The sequence below is a fragment of the Achroia grisella genome, unplaced genomic scaffold, assembly GCF_030625045.1.
Source record: "Achroia grisella isolate CSIRO2021 unplaced genomic scaffold, CSIRO_AGI_Agris_v1 utg729, whole genome shotgun sequence".
Taxonomy (NCBI): domain Eukaryota; kingdom Metazoa; phylum Arthropoda; class Insecta; order Lepidoptera; family Pyralidae; genus Achroia; species Achroia grisella.
The window spans coordinates 730,098-752,381 of record NW_026713004.1 but is presented as its reverse complement, the minus strand read 5'-3'; positions in this window follow the sequence as shown (position 1 = coordinate 752,381).

The following is a 22,284-nucleotide window of genomic DNA, read 5'->3' as shown; positions in this document are numbered from 1 at the left end:
ATAACGATTGGAATGATTTCTTATTATTATTATAATTATTTTGAAAATTCCTAATGTCATAATGCTCTTAAAAAAACGAATAAATAGATTAGTTGTAAATGACCAAAGTATACTAATAAACAACATTTATCTTATTATATTTACCGAATTGAGCTATACAAATAGTCAAACTATTTTAGTTACGGGTACAAATAGGTTGTCCATAATTATTTCTCAATAAGTTTTTGTTTATAATTATTTTGGTGGCTATCACTTAAGTATCGTAGATTTTTAAACTTCTTTAAATATAATTCAGCAATTGTATAAAAATAACTGTATTTCAAAAAGAAAGCTAATTCGTAAAAGAGAGCTGTTGATAAAAATAATTTAAAATTAGCTACCACACAAATATTCCTTGTCAATTCTTGGAATTCTTACTACTAAAGTCGAGTTTATTGCTAGAACGCTCAGCGGGCAATTGTTTACTATCGTTTCTGTATCTGAATACGATATAAAGCGAAATCATTTTCTGCTGCGAATGGAGTATACGCTTGCATGTGTAATGAAAGCTTATCCAACGAGAAGCGCTGAACAAAAGTCTTTTATTCGAGCGTTTATTTATATTTTCTTCAGACGCATACGAGTATACGCATCTTCTTACTAACAGGGCTTTAGATAGTGTTTGCAATTTTGCAGCTTTTGAAAAGTTCAACGCTCTCTTCACAATTCAATTATTTATTACTTGACTATAGATATTATAGATTTTTAGTTTATATTGTATCAATGCGTAATGAAAACTTTGTTTCTAGAATTAAATCGAAAAAAAAAACGAATCCTCCGCAGAACTTGTGTTTATAGGTATTAGACAACAAATATAAATATTTACAGGCATTTTTTTTTTATATTTAGTATATCTATGATACACATAATACAACACATGTATACAAATGTTTGCCCCGTGCGAAGAATCGAACTCCATCGGACCAAACTCCAACCATCGGAAGTAAAGAGGCAGGCCTCGGTTTACCGAGGAATATACCTCATTTCTCAGATTTATCAATGCATTAAAATCCTATTAAATACCAAATGAATTCTGATAAGTCTGTGGTACTGCTTATGTGTCAAAATGAAGAATTTTACTTTTATTTTACTTTCCACCATATGAGTCACTAGTTTGTTTGCACAAAAGAAGATTGTACACAAAAAAAATGTGTCCACTAAAAGTGAATGTATCACAAAAATTTCCCACCAAATCAGGTGAAGTGGCAAAGCTGTAGTAGACAAAGATCATTCATTCTAAACACGTAATACACACAGTAACCGATTCCCTTTGTTTACACACAGGGCCTGACCTCCACAAATATTCTACCTACTTTCTTTTCGTGAAGTGACGTGGAAATAGGACTGGAGACCTTCGGCTCAATTCAAAGGATAATCAAATAGTTTACGGTTGGAAAACATTGGCGACATAGTTGTATGGGAGGGTTTATGTTTCACAGTAGCACTCAGACAGGTTTTGTTCTATTGACAGACGATTTATTTGTGCCGTGAACTGTTCGCATTCAGTTAAGTGCAAAATTTGATATTTTATTTGTGGTAATATTTTATATAACAGCACTAGATGAAACCGGTACATTTATTAAAAATCAAATTCTTTTTGTAGATGTATATTTGATTTTCTGTTCCTATCTAGTCTACTCTAAACTACTATAGTACTGTATTACTCTATGATGATGTAACTCATATATTCTATAGGAGCAAAAACTTTTGAAATCACATTTTTTCTTAAATTTAGCCTTTTTACAAACAATAATGATATTAAGTATAAATGTTAAAGCTTGTCTGTCAGTCTACATATAATCTATTTCCTACAAAACGATTCAACGAATCTTAATTACATTTCCTCCATCGAGGATGAAGTGTGCCAAGTGACCCTTTCATGACGAATTCAACATGACATAATCATGGTTACTTCCAGGAAAAACCGCATGAAAGTCGATTTAGTAAACATAGAAATTCCCGCGTGAAGATAGACTATGATACGAGAACAAACGGGCTGTTTTTTATGTCAAGAAAGTAGACGAAAGTCCTTGGTAAATATTACTAGAGTTTAACTCTCAAGACGCACTGAAACTACAAAGCACATAGCCCACCGTAACACGAATTACCCTAAATTCTCGACTTGCACAAGTAACTGCACCAAATGAATGCAGAGAACAATAATAGTACTAACGCAACAGCAACCAAGCAACAACTACAAATTGTTCGGCCAGTATTACCATCTTTATTAGTCGAGAGTCGGCGTAATTTGTCCCAGAGCCTGCTCTCATATTTCCCGCCTGGCTTTATTTAGGCAAGGACCATTAGCATAATGCTGCATTACAGCTCCCGCAGTCGGCGTACAGTATTCTGATCCTGAACTCTGTTGTTTAGTGCTTTTTGCTAGGACGTTTATGCTGACGCTATTAACTTTTTTCATTGTGTGTGCTTCTGAAGAATCATCTGTATATTTATAACGATTGTAATTAATAAAAATATATTTATTTAATTTTTTTTTATTACTGAACGATTAAATTTCTTGATCCAAAAGAAATGTGTTGATAATGATGTTTATTTGATGATGATTCTTCTTTGATGATAAGCGTTCTTTTACCATATTCTACTGATTTATAAAAAAAATTTGTTACATGTACACATAAATACATTCATTTAAGAAAAGCTTAAGTTGAAGTCAAGTATTAAAAATTGTGTGCTGGCATTTTAATGGAGTTGAAAAAAAATCTTCGAATATAATTAGTTATATATAGAGTTTCATCAAATAATAATGGTTTGTTTCAATGAAGTTAAAATTAATACTATTAGAATTATTTTAATAAATGCTAATATTAGTAAAGGTTGATAATTCAACATAGAAAATATCTCCTTGCAGGTACTCTAGTTTATATTTATGAACTATTAACATTCCGGTTAAAAGTTAATTGCAAATTTATAATATTTATACATTTTACAAAGATACAACATGAAAAACGTTGTATGAATGTAGAACAGAACATATACTAATTACAGTGCAGGTTTATTAATCCAAAGGTTGTAAATTGTTATCTGCATTTGGTGCGTTCATTATACTTGAATGAATTAAATAGTGACCTAAATCTGCCCCCGCAAAACACAAAATGGAACCTTCCAAATATCTCGGCCTCAAACCCAAAAAGTTCCAAACTTCGGGCACACAGCGTTTTTTACTTACAATCCATCCGTTGCCAAGCGCAGACGCTAAAATTATTATCCCATACATTGATAGCTTCATAAAATACCAATGGACGGGGTAAATAATAATCCGCTTCGAACTTTTGCAATATCGGCTCTTATGGGATTAATTCATATCCTGATGCTATAAGTCATGACCCGCTTCGAGTTTTATACGCTCCGACATTAATGGCTTAGTTACTTTGCTTTGATTCTATGAGCTATTCCTCATAAATGATTCTATGGGTTCAGACATGAAGGCAGGCGGTGTGAGTGAGGTGTCGATACAGCTAAATTAAAATAATAAACTTCTCCATTGGTATTCAATGGCAATTGCAGATAGCATTAATATATCACTAAAAATCTATCCAAAACCTCAAGAGGTTTCGATAGAAAATAAAAAAAATACTATATTTTGATGACTTCAACATAGTATCATCATGGCGGAATTGCAATTGTATATATTAATTTCCTGTTGAATATTTCTTAATATAATTTAATTGTCGTTTACAAAAAAAGAATAACAATATAGCTATAATTGACAGTAATCGTAAATGTTCTTTTTATAAGAAATTGAAAATACCATTCAATTAGAATTACCTTATTAAAAGAAATTTGTAATAGTACAAATTATTATATTAAAAGTTTAAAATATAGAAAATATATTATACAGACTAACGACAACCATATATTACGAGAAAATGTTATTAGATACTATGATTTAGATTTATATAATAATAACTCATGACGATTCACCCAGCCATGTGTTATAGGTAGTAAATACTTATATACAATAGATATATATTTTTTATAAATGCATATATAATATTTAAAGTACTCATCTAGACAAGCTTGTAAATATTTTAGTTGTAAGAGGTATAATAATTTAAGTGTTCATCCTTAAACAATTTTCCAGGGTAATCAAGCCTCGTTGTAAATGCACACTCCAACCATTACATTGACCAAGTACCTAATTATTACTTTATTATTAACTTCCTAATTACTTAACTGAGTAATTATTATTTTATTGCCTTTCTGTTGGTTTTAGGTAATATAATGTAATAATCTCATATCATGATCATCATAACAAGTTTCTTCTATTACTGGTAGGTATTGGTCGCTTTTCATAAGAGGCGTATTTTTAGTCTACGAATACTACGTAAGACCAAAGGTTTGGTAAATAGTTTTATTTCCAGATTTTTGTTTGTTATACTGATGTTCATACCCATATTTCTTTCCCATAACTAACAGTTTTATTCTTATAAGATAACTGAAATGGCCAACAAGTTGTCCGGCCAATCGTTAGTTAGAACTGACGCCTATGTTAAGTATCCGAAGAACATAGGTTCTTATATGATGGGGGATCTGATGACCCGTGATATAGATCCCCCTCCATATCTTATGTTACAAAATTTATACATATGTACAATTAAATTAAAGATTAACGGTTGCAATATATAAGGCAGGAACAATATACATACTAATTATATTTTTTAGTATGCATGGATGGTATTTTAATAAATAACATCTCGTGTATAGTATAATGAAGCAAACTTATATAACCCAATCGGCACGACGGGAATCGTCTAACATTTCACAGCTCTATTTAGCCTACGGGACCGGGCCTAATTACCATAATGCAACATTGCGACGCGTCGACGCCTCTGATTACATTGCCCGCCGCGAATGCAAATATACTGCGCTGACAGAGGCGTGATCTAATTTACTAAATGTCTATTACCGACTTATTTCACCAAAAGTTTGAAGATAGACAACGGAATGTTGACTTAAACACTTCTTGAAATTTTTATATTTGTAGGCATATGACGGCCTCGGTGGTCTAGCGGTTTAGCATGCCGCTTTTTTTCCAATGGTCATGGGTTCGATTCTTAGCACGGTACAAACATTCATAAGTAAGATTAATTGTATCGGTCTGGGTGTTTTATATGTAGGTACATTATGTATTTATTTACTAAAAATGTATATCAGTTGTCTAGTATCCATAATACAAGATCTGCTTACCTTGCGACTAGATTGCGTTGTATAAAATGTCTTGGAGTATTATTATTATATAGTGGCCTAGTTGTATAGTATTGCCTAAGATCTGGCCAAGAAAAGCAGACAACATCGAATTTTTAAAGAATCAATCAAAAAGCAACCAATGCTACAATCGAATGATGTTATCTTCACGAACCGTCCTGACTGAAACAGAAATCTGAATTTCCTCTAATTCTCCAGTACTTGTAAACACTGATAACACTAATCTAAGAGATGACGATAGGTTCCCCTGCCGCATTATATCCAAATATACTCGTCAAAATGTGGGCATGTCAAATATATTTGAAATTTCACAGTCATCCCACACAGTCATCTGCGAATACAGTCATGAAGACATATTTTTGAAGTGACACTTCTATATAGACCGAATAATCCTAATACATCCAGCACACATTCCTTTTTATCAGTTTTATCTATTTAATTATCCATTAATCTATATTAAAAAGCTCTTCTTCGTTTATACTTTATGTTCATTAACTTTACATTTTAAAGTTATTCATAATGTTAATGTTATTTTATAAGAATGTTCGCAGTTTCAAGTCAGTCTTAAAATATTATTGCCCATAAAATTTAATCAGAATAGAGTCAAGAATAGCAGTGTTATGAGAGAGATAATCGTGACACACGTACAGACAATGAAATTATTAGAACCATTTGGAGCCATCTGGCTTGAAAGTAATAGAAAGATTTCAAGAAAATTGTACTGCAATCCAAAGTTAAGAATATCATAATCACAATAAATGATAATGTACATGGCTTTTGCTTTCTAAACTATAATTTATTTTAGTAAGTGTTCATTATTATACATTTATTATTATATTATTATAAACCTTTTTTTAATTATATTATATAGTAGTAAGTAAACTCCACTGTTTTAAGTAAACGGCTTCATCTATTCTAATTTATAACAAACCTCACTGAAATTCTGTTTGATTTCGAAGAATTTTATGAAATAATCATTAGAACTTGTAATTTCACTCTGAAAAACGAATTTAGTGATAATTAAGATATAGTGTTATTAAGAAATCATATTGTAATTACTGTTTTGCATAATTTTAGGTATATATTGTAGTACTAGATACACAAAAACATTTATATATAAATACTTCTATTGTAAATATATATTTACAATAGGTGTATGAAGAGACAAGACTGGCCATAATAAGCAAAGTGCATACTCTTACAGCCAGCAACTAAAGCTTTCTCGCCCATTTAATACAAATAAAAACCGGAAAAAACTGCAGTAACATTCATTTCACATTTCCTGCAGTATTTACTGTCTACACTGTTAGTGCAAATGAGGTCAAAGTTGCAAGCAACTTCACCTTTGTACGAGCTGCGCTTAACCATCACTCGTGAAGATCTAAAGTTACGACGGAAAAGCGACAGCTCGCATATATTTGACTGGACTAATTTAATGCTAATAAAAGACATCTGAATGCTGTTTTATAAGATAATTAACACAGCGCCATCTAGTCCCACGGTTAGCAGATTTGTGTTTTGGGTACTAGATTACTTAGATATTTTTTTTTGTATGTTTAATGTTTGCACCGTAACGAAGATTCGAACTCGCGATCATCTAAATGTAATATCTTTACCATCAAGTGAGCAAAAAGGTTCTTTGCCATTGCAGTTAAATAAAAAACTCGTATTTGCTGTTCCATTAATTCTAAATCAATGTAATATGTTAATCAACCTCACACTCAATAGTTAAATGAGTAATGCAGGCTAACTTCGGATCCCTGTTGCAACCATTTCATCGCATGTACGTATTGTACGTACACTATACTCTGTCGAACATCTAACTTGCCGAAACTGGTGACTTAAATTGTTTCAGCATATTCAATCTATTTTATTAAACAGACATATATCAGATGTATCTATAAATTTATTAGTATTTATTCAATAATAATATCAAAGATGTTTATAATGAAATTAATTTTTGTGTCATAAAAAGCAGGATTGCTTTATGCGCAAACAGGGCACTTCTATAGCATAGTAAATACATAGATGATAAAATTAGTGCAAGTACAAAAATTACACTTTTACAAAATATAAGAATCCACCAACAACTGCATAAGAATATTTATAATTACCGAAAATGAGCAATAATCATTTTGAGTTTTTGTTGAGCTCAATTGAGGTACGATATTATATTGAGGAGAGTAATATAATAAAGGGTATTTAGAATATCTGTGGAAATATATATGCTGTGGTAGGTGCAACCGACGATGATGGTAATGAAAGACAAAATTAAAAATATACAATATATATAACTCGAACAAGCTAACATCAACTGATTAGAAAAGACTCTATAAGTAAATCCATGTAACCATAAGGAAATACGACTATAAAATTGCTATACGACTATAAACTTATAAATATTTAAAAAAAAGAGTCCTGAACAGAGGCGTTGTTAAATGTCGATGTTGTGGTCAAAGTAACACAATTTTGTTGTGAAAAGAAATGACAAAAAATTTGATGACCAAGTTGATAGTAAGTGGTAGCATCTACATATCAACACGTGAACAGCATTACCGACATCTCGTGTGGAAGTTATGCCGGTGGCATCTCTCCAACGTTGACATCACGTAGCACTACGGTGTCATGCATATTTACCCAATATTTCCAAAAGTAAAGTAATATCCCCAATTTCGCTGGTAGATTCCAAATTATAAAATAATATAAGTTTTGTTAGGACTTTACAAATTAGTATAAGCAGTAACTGAAATATTGCCTCATTTTAATGAGGCGAAAAAAGCGGTTTTGCGTTTAGCATACATAATAACGCCACAACATCATCACATACCATCTGCGTTCCAACAGCGAAATGTTCAATTCAATTTACTAGATTAAAAAGACGTTTTTTTCATTCCCCAAACAGCCTGTAGAATTTGAGTGCTCGATGTACTTACCTGTCGATATCAATCAACACAATGTAGTACAAAATATTCAGCCAAATTTCCTTTGCTGTGTAGAACTTTCATTTCATTATTTATACAAGCAATGTGAGAATTTTGTTTACCATACTTACTTTAATATGATTGGCTGCTTTCATACAAAACAATAAATAAGTTCTCTCAGTACTAAAATAAATAAAAAAAATATAAAGAAGATAAGGTTTAAAGAAAAGTAATTAAAATTCTATTATATTTTTAATTTATTGTGAAATACGAAAAAGAAAATAATAGGCTTATTTCATTTTATTATATTTCTGTCACAGCAGCGTAGTACTCACAATTGCGCGAAAAAGAAATAAAATTCGATGCTCTCTACGTATTTATAAACTACTTCAAAAAAAGTATTGTGTTCACAATTCAGATGTATTTTTTACTACTACTAATAAATAACTTTAAATTTTCGTTATAAAAGCGTATAGAAAAATATTTTCTAAATTTGATATATCTCGCAACATACATCTAAATCCAAAATTAGGCATAAATTATATTATGGATAATTTTTACTATCCAGTATACAAATTATTTTTAATTTGAGGACAGAACCCCACAGATATATATTTTATAATACACGAAATATACGGAGTCATGGCCTAGTCAGGGATTTATTATTACTATGACCAACCATCAAAATCTTACGAGTCTAAATTTGGTCTACCCCAAAAAAATTAACAAACCGAACCAAGTCGTTGGATCCACGTTGAATTTACTCAGCAAAAAGTTTTGCGTTTTGCACGACATCGATAGCTCATAATGCCTGTTACTAGGTACTCTATCTGGGGTAATAAATAGCGATCATCGGAAGTTAAGCAGTGTGCTAAATCACTAGTCGAGACCGTCTAAGGGTAAGAACTAGAAATAATGTTTTTACAAACTAAACAAACATACCGACTGTTATCCCAGATGGTGTGGACATAGGTATTTTTTACAAAATATTTAGAAAATTTCCAAAATAAAAACCAAATAAAAATTGAATTAAAATCCTTTGGATGACTTTCCTAAATCATATTGCACTAGTATACAGCGTTACTACCCTTTTATATATTCAATATGATGTATCGCGGGCAGCAAGCGGCGCCACGTACATGGAACTATATTAGGCGATAAATTGTAACCGCGCCGCCAAGTCCGGCACCTCCGTGGAAGTTGGACGGGAATTCTGTACTGGACGCTAAACTTAATTTTCATTTATTACATTCACGTCCATTATAAAATTATTGCTTTGTTTCATACGAAAATGATGAGGTCTTAGCTTGAAGTTATATTTACAGTTTATTATTTTATAGAATACCGCGCAACTTCATCTGCGTCGAAGTCTTCGTTTTTGTAAAATTATTCACCGCAGCTCCAGGTTTATTTATCGTAATATGATCTCATATAGTCCATAGTCTTTCTTCATAAAAGGAGTATCCAAAAGTAACAATGCTTTCTTAATGGGATTAGTAACAACAGACATTCTCATACATCCAAACTCCAAACTTTACGTCTTTATATCATCAGCAGAGCCTAGTTTGTTATGTACTAGTGGCGTCGTGATAGATTCGTGGTATGCTGGTTTATCACCCTAACTAAAACCTAAGAGGTGAAGGCTTCTAATCTGGCGACATCAAAGAACTTTATTTATGAGTTTATATTAATTTCTGACTGAATCTCCAGTGTCGGAAACATCAGTATCACACTAAAATATCTTTCGAGCGACGGCGGTAAGCTTACCTTTCGCTACGTTGGATTAACGTATACCCAGCGAAATAGAAATAATCTTTATTCAAATAAATTAATACAAGCAGTTTTTAAGGCATATAATATTTTTATGACTCTACCTCTCAGAACAGAACTCTACATTCAGAACAGAAGAATGAATATCACAATTTTAAAATAAAATTAGAAAATAATCGTCATATGAAGAACGTTATAGAAACCTGCTCTTTTTAATAAAGGTTGTTCAGGATTACTTTTTTAAGATTTTATGTGAACACAAACTTCTAAAACACAAGACCAACAAAAGTAAATAAATATAATAGCTACTTGAGTAGCACATTGAATCAGCCATAGAACAAATCTACGAGCAATACCCGTTCACAAATATAACTGTTTCAAATAACCTGTCCCACTCCACCACCTGTCTGGACGTTTAGATGAGTTAATGACTAACTCATGATACTCAAGCACGTCACATTACTAATACGAGTACTGATAATTAATAATATTACTAATTACTATACTATGTGAAAGTTGTGGTATTCAAATAAATCAAAATAACAAGGAGGAGGCATGCTACAATCAAAATCCATTTGAGATAACAGTCGAACTGTATGTTTGAGTTTATATACTAATGGATGGCATATACCTTGCGTGACTATATAACCAATATCACACTGGAATAATGTACCGTGTATGTAATCAAACAGTCAAATAATTTCATAAAACAGTCCAGTGGTTTCGGAGTATAATATTTCTCATAACGAAATTAGATTTCTCTCTCTCTCCCTCGCTCTCTCTTTGTAATATTGATACAAATATTGATTTAATATCTTAGTAATAATATCGGTAGTAACAATTGTAATCATTGAAGTATTCGGAAGTTAATTCTAATCTGAAGAAGTATTATATAATTGTGAATGTAAGGGTAAACTATAATATATGTACATAAATTTTGTATCCATATCGGTATTTAAAAATCATGGCATGAATATAGAGGACGACAGAGGAGGCGTGAGGGTCATGAGGACGGACATTATTACTATCTATTTTTCAAAAATAATAATTATTAGAAAGCAAATAATATTCGCTAATTAACTTTATAAAAGAAGATTCAACTCGAAATTCCAAAAACAAGCCTTTCTAGGTATTGCACCTGACTGAACTATTTTATTGGACACGTATGAAAAGCACTATAAAGTCTCTGCCCAGTGAGTGTGAATAACCGGGTCACAAGTCCCGGGAACTGCTCCGAGTTTCTCTCTCTGCCACACGATGAATCCATAGAATGCTAAGAAGTTTCTCTCTATCCACGGTTTCATATATCTTTATTATCTTTATTAATTGAATTCTAAAATCTATTGAAAACAGTAATTAAATACATTATCTATTATTGATTTTCACATTGTGGTTTCGAGGCGTATTAACACAAAAGCTGAATTATTTATTAAAATTGCGGTGTTTCAACAGACAATATAATAATTTAAATATAATTTTATTATACATATATAATAACTCAGGTACTAATCAGTGCAAAATAAACAGGTAAATAGGCAACTCAAATAATGTTATTGTAAATTTAATTGACTCATATAAAGCTTTAGCTTTTCCACAATGGTTTGAACATAAACATAAATCATAGTTTGATAGCTCCTATTATTATGTAGACACGAATATTTCGCTTTAATTACTTATTTCACCCACATTAGTCATTAAACTCATTAGTGAATATTTTATAGAAGAATGGAATATCGCTGAGCAGAGGTGACGAAAGAATTAGTCATATTAACTGAAGGACAACCCAATACTTTGAGAGGAGACATGTCGTAATAGTGGATAAAGGGTGTATTTTATTATATTCTTTATTACACAGATAATACAAATTATACATACAGATATTATAATTTAGAGATAATATGAGCAAAGGTAGATTTATCCCTAGAAGAGATCTCTTTCAGTCAACTTAAAACAGTAGTTACACACCAGTTATTACTCACATATCCTATGTGGTACTGACTGAGTAATAACTGGTGCAAAAATAAGTAGATTTTTAGAGTATATTAAGATGAAAGAAAGAGAAAATAGAAGCCTTATTGTGTATTATAGTGTAAATTTGTCTATATACCGCTAAATTTGTGTAGCAAAGAAAATATTAATTTCAAGTTATTGTAACTGTGTAAAATATACTAATTTTATTTGTTTTATAAAATAATAATTAGGGCCTGAAGTTATATTAGCATTTCTTATAATAACATGTATATATTAATAATGCAGTTTCTGTATTAACCAAGTTCTATTAACATTAATTGAATTAGAATTTTGAAAAGCTACACGACCATCACGAATATTTTAAAGTTGTCCACATTTTCCAAAATTACAAATACTAAGGTAAGTAATATATTCATTTCCTGTTCATTAATAACGTATAATATAAGCCAGCAAGGCTTTGTACGGATATTTCAATAAATTTACAAAAAATCAAAATTAATACACATACACTAGATTTTGAGATTGTCTCGAACATACTAACCGGCGCAGGGCCGTCGTTTATATAATATCTATAAAAAATATCTCTTGGAATCAAATGAAATACAGAATAATGTAGTACAATTTTCCTATTGTTTTTGACGCATCTGCGATAAGTAATCACTGTACAAGAGATCACACGTCAGCAAAAACGGAAACCTCTCAGCAGTTTCCTTGAAATTAATTAATAATCTCCGCTTTCAAACAGCGATCAATTTAAGCAAAACTTTAGCTAATTGCCGCTTAATCTCCGTTGATCACGTTCAATTTGTTACATAATTCGTTTTATTCTTAATTTGTGAAAGGTTTGATTAATAAATTGGTTTGAGACAGCAGAGTAAATTAGCGGGCTCGGATTTTTTTGAAAAAAATCCATTTGGATTCCGAGTTCTTGAAACGAACAAAACTTCTCGCTGAATTATGATTAATTAATTACTTCATAAAGTTTCAGAGCCTATAGAAAGGTTTTATATACTATATTATATGCATTATTACATTTCTTTTTACTTAGAATGTACCTTGCAGTTCATTAATATGAAATATGAAAAAAGATTTAATCTGCGATCTGTCTGAGAGTGTGATCAAATTTTTCTATTTGCAGGGTGAGCAAATGTTATAAATATTCAAATTGAAAATCTATGCAGTTGTGGAGGACACGAAAAAATTTTTACAATTTTGTCTAGATTTCTAAAATGTGACTCGGTTAACTAGAAAAAATTACACCTACTGATATCTTATACACAACTAGTGAACAAGAGAATATTTTTTCACCAACTGGCCAAATTACATCAGTAATAGGTATATATACAGATATCAAAAAAGATGCTTAGTCTTGGTGCAGAGTGACTAATAATGATAAAGTAATAAGTAAGTATATAATAATAATAATAAATTTTTCAGACAACATGGTTCAATTTTGTTAGTAAGAACTTAATAATATAACTTATCCTATGTTAGTAATACAATATAATATAAAAATACAAACAAAAACAAAATATTATAAAGATGTTTCCTTTAACGAATTACCTGTCCCACCCAGTGTCTTAGAATGGGACAGTCTATTTTTACAAGCAATTGCCTTCAGGACACTGTTGAAACTCGCCCGCACTCTGCCTAATAGGGACGTTATTCGCTTTCGCCGTATAGTATAGAAATCGTCTGTGCGCTCCTGCGCAAATATATATAACTCGCTGCAGTGGCGGGGCAGCCCCCAGCAGTGCCCGAAAGGCATTGTTGTATTGAACACGAAGAGCATTGTAGATTTTTCGTGCATAGTTGACCCACAAGCCGCCGGTTTTGTCAGGTTTTCTACCTGACAAAATGCTTTGAAAAGTTTTATTTCGTCATGTTTTGTACACCGGGCAAACCTGCGTGCCAACATATTACATCTAACTGCCAATGCTCTTCTTTCACGTTCTATGCCCATATCATCTCTCAACGTGGATGTAACAATATGTCCCAGATATTTAAAATTGGAAACAAGGTTCATTATATTCCTATTGAGTGATACTTCCAGGTGCAAACACCATAATCACACTCTTGGCAGAATTGTAAACTAATCCATACTTTTCTGAATATAATTCACATACAGTTACCATTTTCCTAAGTGCTCCAAATGAGGGGGCCAGCAGTACTATGTCATCTGCATAGCTTATATTGTTGATACTAATTCCATCAATATAGCAACCAGCAAGCATTCCGCTGAGCTCCTCTATTAAAATAAATATAAGACGTAGTATAAACTTTCCTCAGGGACAAAGAAATTAAGAAATAACTGACAATATTTGTATGGGTAAGTAAAATAAAGGAATAGTAACAATGATTTACAGGTTTTTAATAATACAAGAGATGGATGTAAGCATGGAGCAGACGATCGAAGAAAATATGTATGTATGAGAGTAAGCTGTCAGATATGACGGCTGATATAGACCGGTGAAAGAAAACATACGGCACTGACACATAAATAATGGGATAAAGGCAGGATGATCAATTGAATCTTTACCAAAATGAAAACTTCCAAAATGTATACGCAAAGTTTCGTTGAAGCAGAAATTTTACCATCCGTAAAGGAACCCTTAATTTAACTTATAAACTTAATACGCCAAAAACATTAGCTAAATGAAAAGATGGTATCAAAAGGCATCGGCTGTGAGGGCCTTCCGTTTGATTCCTATTTCGCGTACACACAAAGCATGAGTTTGTGAAGAATTGAATACACATAAATTGGGCCCTGTTAACATTTCTTCAGTGTAATAATTATTAAATACATTTATTTTTGACATGAATTATGCGTATAATACATTATGTGTATAATACACATAATTTATATCAAAAGTAAATGTTTCATAAAATAAATAGTACATAATGGAACACTTTAGTTTTGTAACATTTAAAGAATAAAATTACGCAATGTTGTCTCAATATTTAAATATAAAAATTGAATTATGTACCTTTTACTTCCAAAGCTGGTGTAAAAATATAATTCAATGATTTAATATCGTGCCGCTTAGTCTAAAATATTTTCTACACACAAATAAGAGTTTACTTATTCAATAAGCATTTTTTTATTATTAAAATCTGTAGAAATATCAATTTTATTACATAAGGCATATTCTCAAAAGCATTGTACGTGCTCAATGCTCCTGCTGTGTTCAATTGCATACTCAAAATGTCGTTAGTGTGTACACACACTTAGACACTCACGCTAGTGGCAAGATAATAGAGTCAGATGCTATCGCCCCTGTAATACCCTACAAATTGAGCCGACATGCAATTACACATATAGCTAATTTGGTTTAATTTATACACATCCGTCAACCTTTGTGAAACAATTAGAAAATAAGTTTTGACGCTTTGTACTCTACGATTACGTTGGTAGATTACGTTTTTTCTTCGTTTAAACCTTTTTAACTTTCCGCTAATTTTGTATACCATCTGCTTCAATACATATTCTCACTATACCGAATCGGTACAGATTCTTTATCGAGTGAATGCAATTCTATAAGAGTTTCCTGGTTCCAGACCAGTTTCAGTACAAACAGTCTTTAGCAAGCACATATCGTGTCTGTTGTTATATGGAATTGCGTCAACAAAGTCAGCCATAAATGGTATCCAAAATTACATGTAGCATTTTTGCCTGTAATTTTCTGTGAATAAAATAAATTAACAAGAGCGACATCGTGTAAAGTATGCAAGACTATAAACAAGAATATATCTTGTCATTCCTCGCATTTAATTTTAAGTGCTAGTTTTACAGTTGCTTTTTTCCTTAAGGTTTATAGGTATACCTATACAATTATTATAATAATTGTAGAGAGTTGTTCATAGGGTCAAGTATAACAAGCGGAGTTCATAGTGATGGGCATCGCAGATAAGACTATTGATCCAATTGCTAGCAATGTAAATGTATTATGCATAAGAGGCATATCCGATTCCTATTAGACAAAAAATTATAATAATAATAATCTCTTTATTGTGCACATACAATACAATACAATAAGAAAAAAAGTAAATAAAAAGATAATTACAAAAAGCATAAAAAAATAATTAAAAAAAAATGTATTGTCGAATTCATAAAGTTTAGTTATTTATTAGTAGCGTAGGCCTTCGGTACCGGTAGGTACACCATAACAACATCGTAATTTAAAAAATCTAGTTCTTTTATAAAAATCTTCTAGACAATTGGTTTTCTTAGCATAAGTGTTATATTCTAAATATTTAGTGGTCAATATAAATTCAACATATTTTATAAAAATTTATACTTACAATTATGAACAATTCGATATACATTTTCATTACTATGAAATATTTTCATTCAATAAAAACGTTCAATTAAAATAGAGAGGAATGAACTTATTTAAAAACATGCCCCGATTCAATCAGGATCCAGCCTATCCCTTTCCAACCCTAAAAGTTGAAGTGTAGACAAACCAGTACCAATGCACACGGACGGCGGTATGTAACTGTTTTGTAAAACTGTAGTAAGAATTTTGTATTTTTTCCGTATGAGCTGACAAACAACTGAATACAATGCAATTTTTTAGAATCTACAACAAATTACCATCACCCACGTCTGAAAGAACCTTCTTAAATAAAGTGAATTCAAGTATATGTACATAGTGAACATAAAAACAAATATTGAAAGGCACATATACAAATTAATTAAAATTGGATGGGTTTAATGGAGCACAGTATGTGGGGTTCTCTATCATGCAAAAATGCCATTAGAAGGTATGCCATCAGAAGAAAGCAAGCGAGGCAGAGAAGGTCCATCAACCCCCATAAGAAGTATTGTGCACACCGCATTCCTTGCAAATAAACATTACATTTCACATGGGCTATAACCATCCAGTAGGATCTTTTGACGATGGGTTTAACACCTAAAACGACGCAAACGAAACGAAGTCCTTATAACAATAATAAATATTAGATATTCAGTGGATATACAGCAATAAGTATAATTTAATTAATTATAATTTGATATAATTTAACGTTAGACCTGTTACTTAGCAACAAGTACACTAATTTTAAATGTGATGTCTTATAATTTTTATTCTATAATCAATGTGCCTAATAATCTTTCTTTCTAAATGAAACTAATTAGTTAGTATGCTTCCTAATTAAGAGAAAAAATGTGGTAGACTTTAAACAAACTAAATATTCTAGAGAATTTTATAATCTATTATAATCTGTTCAAAATTAAGGATAAAACGTAATTTTATCCTCATATTTGTAGTTATGCAACTTACTGGAAAAGCTACTAGAATATATAAATAGATGACATAATACACAATATAACAAATGCAGATAGACTAATCAAAGATCTGGCACTATCCGATCAAGCAGCGCACATATTTGTTCTGTAGTAATAGTAGTATCAAATTTTAGTTCATAATCAACAAATTAGTCAACTAAAATTTTCTGATATCTATAATTCGTCAAAGCCAAACGAAGCTATTGACCATTTCTGCGATACTTTAATGTGATATACGATTTATACTTTCCGCTTATATAGATTAAATTTTATACACAATATAAGCCTACATGGATAACAAGGTGTACAAAAAATTAAAGCAAACATAAAAGACAACTTCTATCGATACACAGAAAGTCTACAAAAAATAATAGACAAGTATTAGTTGTAAGTAACAACTATAAATCTATACGATTAAAACGAATCATAAATTTCACCCTAAGATATCAGAATAACTACCTTCTACAAACTTCGGCAAATAAACTTAAAACTATAAAAAAAATATTGATAACACAAAAATTAATTGTCCTAAAGATTATGTAACAAAATTAAATATTTATTGAAAGTTATTAACCAATCCTATAGATACAGCAAATGGATCTAATGATTATTTTATTGACAGTATAGAATCCATAGATTCAAAGAGCGATAATCTCTATTATATACAATATAATATTCGTCATACATTATTTATAGCGCTATTAATTCCATATGACATAAATAAAATAGTTAATTTACTAAACGATACAAATAGTTTTGGATATGATGACAGAATTACCCGTATAATTGAGAACGTATCTCACACTATATCTCCGATATTTTGTTATTTCTTTATGCATATAATCTGAAATTTTCCCTGATGATAACTATTATTAGACCACTATTTAAGAAAGAACACAACAAAAATATTTATAAGCCCTTATAGCCCTTATTATTATATTTCCAACAATATTCGACCAAGTGATTTATAAGAACTTTACCTACTCCTAAACAATATTAAAAGAACAAATACAATAAAGTTTTATAAGATTTTCTATAAAAAGCAATAATTGGTAAGCTTCGTAATGTTTCTAGTGTTGCACTATACTTAAAGCAATTGATAATATAGACCTTAATACGCTACTGTAAAAAATAACTGAAGAACTGATATGGAATAAGATAAATGAAATGATTACATTATATAATATCTGAAAAATTAAAAAGTATTTTAAACAAAGACACAATCACATCAATTTTGATTTCACTTATAATGGATCGAATATCGGTGAAAGAACCATGACTGAATTCTTGGGATTAATAGTAGACAAGGAAATTAATTAGAATTTTCATATTGACCATCTATGCAAAAGACTAACTCAGCATTTATATACTCTATGACGTAATATTGATCGTATAGAAACTGTTTTGACATCATATCAAGAACATGTAGGTTCTATATTCAGATATAGTCTAATATTATAGGGAAACTTAACCGAGATATTCTGAATCTAGTTAAAACTTATGTATCAAATATATAGCAAATTAATGTATCACTCTAGTTCATTCTATAACTAATGGACTGATGGATGATTATATAATAGACTATATAATTCTTCAGTAACAACAGCTCATAGGCAAATGTATACCACAGATCTAACGATATGCACAAGCGTAAACCTCCAGATTCACTAGTCAATGTTATATAATAATTTCAATACTTCATTTGACAATAACATGATTAATTAAATATGTATATACCGCAATAAATAATATATAAACACTATAACATTTCTTGTCCATCTATATATATATGAAAACAATAACTTTCTATTCGTCAACAAATAATCAACACGTACATCAGGTTTAACCTGAGCCTACATTTGGAATAATTGACCGACTGAGATCACAGCCAAACAGTAACAGACCGAATTTGGTTGGTAATGGAATGCCCGTCGAACCTATTCTATCCAGACTGAATCTGTCGCCGTGATTGTTATTGCATCGTGGATTGGACAATCGATGTTCCTATTCTATTTTCCTTCTGTGTGGAACAGTTGCGTGGAACTTTTGTAGTTTATTCTTTTTTTAGACAACACGTCGCTGACAAACTGGCCAGGATTTCTGATTTACATTCGTTATCTGAAAGTAGTTCTCTGTATTTTATTTTTTGAAGTAGAAATACTTTTTCGATGTGATCTATCGGTAGATATTGAGATATTTTTTGTGTGTGATTCTAAATAGTATAAGAATTACGATAAATCTAATATATAGTATATGTAAACACGAAAGTTTGTAAGTATGGATGGATGTTTTTACTCTTTCACGCAAAACTACTGAACGAATTTTGATGAAACTTTACATTAATATAGCTTATACATCAGAATAACATATAGGCTATAAATTTCATGCGGGTGAAACCGCGGGAACAGCTAGTACATAATAATTACATTTCGTTACATTATATCCGTAGTAACAAGACGCCTACCTTCGATAATTTTATTCATTTGTTTTGTTATCGGTATTTTGCCGATCAGTCAGAAATTTTGTAAGTCAGTTAGAAATATTTAAACAAATTTTTTTGGTATCAGCCAGATTATAGTGCACAATCTAAAGGGCCTGTAAGTAGGTCAGGGAAGTCATTGATATATATAGTATGCTCATACTTTGTACTCATATATGGGAACTATCAAATGTTGCTCAATATTTTCTTATTTACTTGCTGTCACTTACAATTTCAATCTCCGTTTCTTCCGGCAGCAGGTGACGGATATAATATTTTTCCAGAAAATAAAATTGGTAATTCATATATGGTGGTGATATGTTGTATAACTTATGGTATAGTTTGTTATGACATATTGTGTTTGTTATTTTCTTAGTCTTACTGGAAAGGAAAATTGATAGGCCATCTGTTTGATATGAATTTGGTACATTCCTTGGGAATTCTTCTTTGGCGAATCCTTAAGGCCGAGGGTCGTGACCACCAGGAATGCTTCTTCTAACCAAATCTCTAGAGGAATCTCTATCCTGTGCCAATTGGATTGCCAACTGCTAATTCGTTTGACGTCATCTCGAACGGAATCAGTCCATCGTGCAGTCTACAGTACATCCTTGGGATTAGGATCCTATAACTAACCTCTCTATTTACTACTACCACTACTAATTTAATTACAATATATCACTTTGGAAATTAAAAAACAACTTGCAGAAGCCAAATGTTTAGTGACAGGAATCTAAATCTATGAAACTCAAAGGTGACTGACTTAGTGATCTATCAGCGCACAGCCCAAACCACTGGACGGATTGGGCTGAAAATTGGCATGCAGGTATATGTTATGACGTAGGCATCCGCTAAAAAAGGATTTTGATTAATTCTACCACCAAGGGGATAAAATAAGGGATGATAGTTTGTATGAAACTTTGTAAATTTTAAACCGATCGGACTGAGACTGCATGCATAAAGCTACTATGACGTAGGCATCCCCTAAGAAAGGATTTTGGTAAATTTCACCCCTAAGGGGATAAATTAACGCAAGCGATGCAGCAGGCAAAAGTTAGTTAATATAGAGGTATCCATGCAACTTTGTGCAGAGACAAATCTATGTAGCGATTATTTGTATCCAATGAAGTTATACTCGTATCGTACAAGGTTCCTGTAACGAAAGAAAAATATTGCTTTGAGAAGATTTTCTTTAGTGACATTTATAACACTCACTGTTTGTTATTATATGAATCATATTCTCGTATTCGTATAATGAAAATATATAAAATAACACAATACTAATAGCGACGGAAAAATTTTGCTGTGTCAACAATACCAAAAAAAAAAAACAACACCCACACAGAGTAACAAGAAATAGACATGACAACCTGAAACAATAATACCATATTGCACTTTAATATTATTTCTTCCTTTTACTCAATTTTCATCCGCAGTACATAAAAACAATGTATTTTATTATTATTATCAAGTAGCAAAAAGAATGATCATCTCCTACTTGCAATTACGAAAGAATTGCAATAAATATTTAATTTTCTTTTATTTATAAATTAATCTTGTTACATTAAGTTTTATTATTTACTCATTATAGTGCATCGTTTGTCAGATAATATGTGTCTAAAATGTATAAACTTTTCTACACTTGCAAAAATACAACGAACCTAATTTAGAAATATAGCTATGTTATAATAGCAATTAATATTAAAATATAAAACAACACTCTGTATTAGGTAATTTAAAATCATAATTAAATATGTAGCATAACTTTCAAATTTATTCGATATGCTTATCAGCTGATTAGACATCTGAAGATATTGAGGAGTTCGAATATTTCTGTTTTACTCCTTTTTAAACAACAAATTTCTATCTACAAATATTCACGCTGAGTCCTATACGGGGTAGGCAAACCTTATTAATACTATAAAGTTTGTGAGTATGGGTGGGTGTTTTTTCATACAAAAAACTACTGAACGATATTTGATGAAACTTTGCAGTAATGTAGCTTATACTTCAGAATAACATACAGGCTATAAATTTCATGCGGCTGAAACCGCAGGCACAGCTAGTGCCTGCTGCATGGAATGTGATAGATATAATCTAAACTATACTAAGAAACAGCAAATATACACGCTATCACTAGTAATGTCTATTCTTACCAACCAATGGTACATTCAAGGCGCAAGCTGAATAACACAGTTACTGTCCTGGTAGTTTAAAAAGTCCGTACCAGAGACACAGCACTTAGAACTTTTTCCCAACTTCCCTTTCTGTTCTAAAAGATAGGTATTTCCAATTTCCACTTGGTATCGAGTAATTTAAGTTTACACGACGTTTGACTATTCCTTTACATTACTTTTATAACACATATGACAGATTTCGTAGGTCGTAAGTTTGAATCAAGTTGAAAAGAAAAGAAAATATAAACTGAAATACAAAGTCTTTTGAGTCAGATGATGAATACCAAATTCAAGTAGCACCGTGTGATGGAAACTATGAAGCTTGCTCGTAGTAGTAACTAATAGGACATGATACAAATAGTATTAAAGTTCCGTACACAATTTACGTAATACCTGCTATTAAAAATATGCATC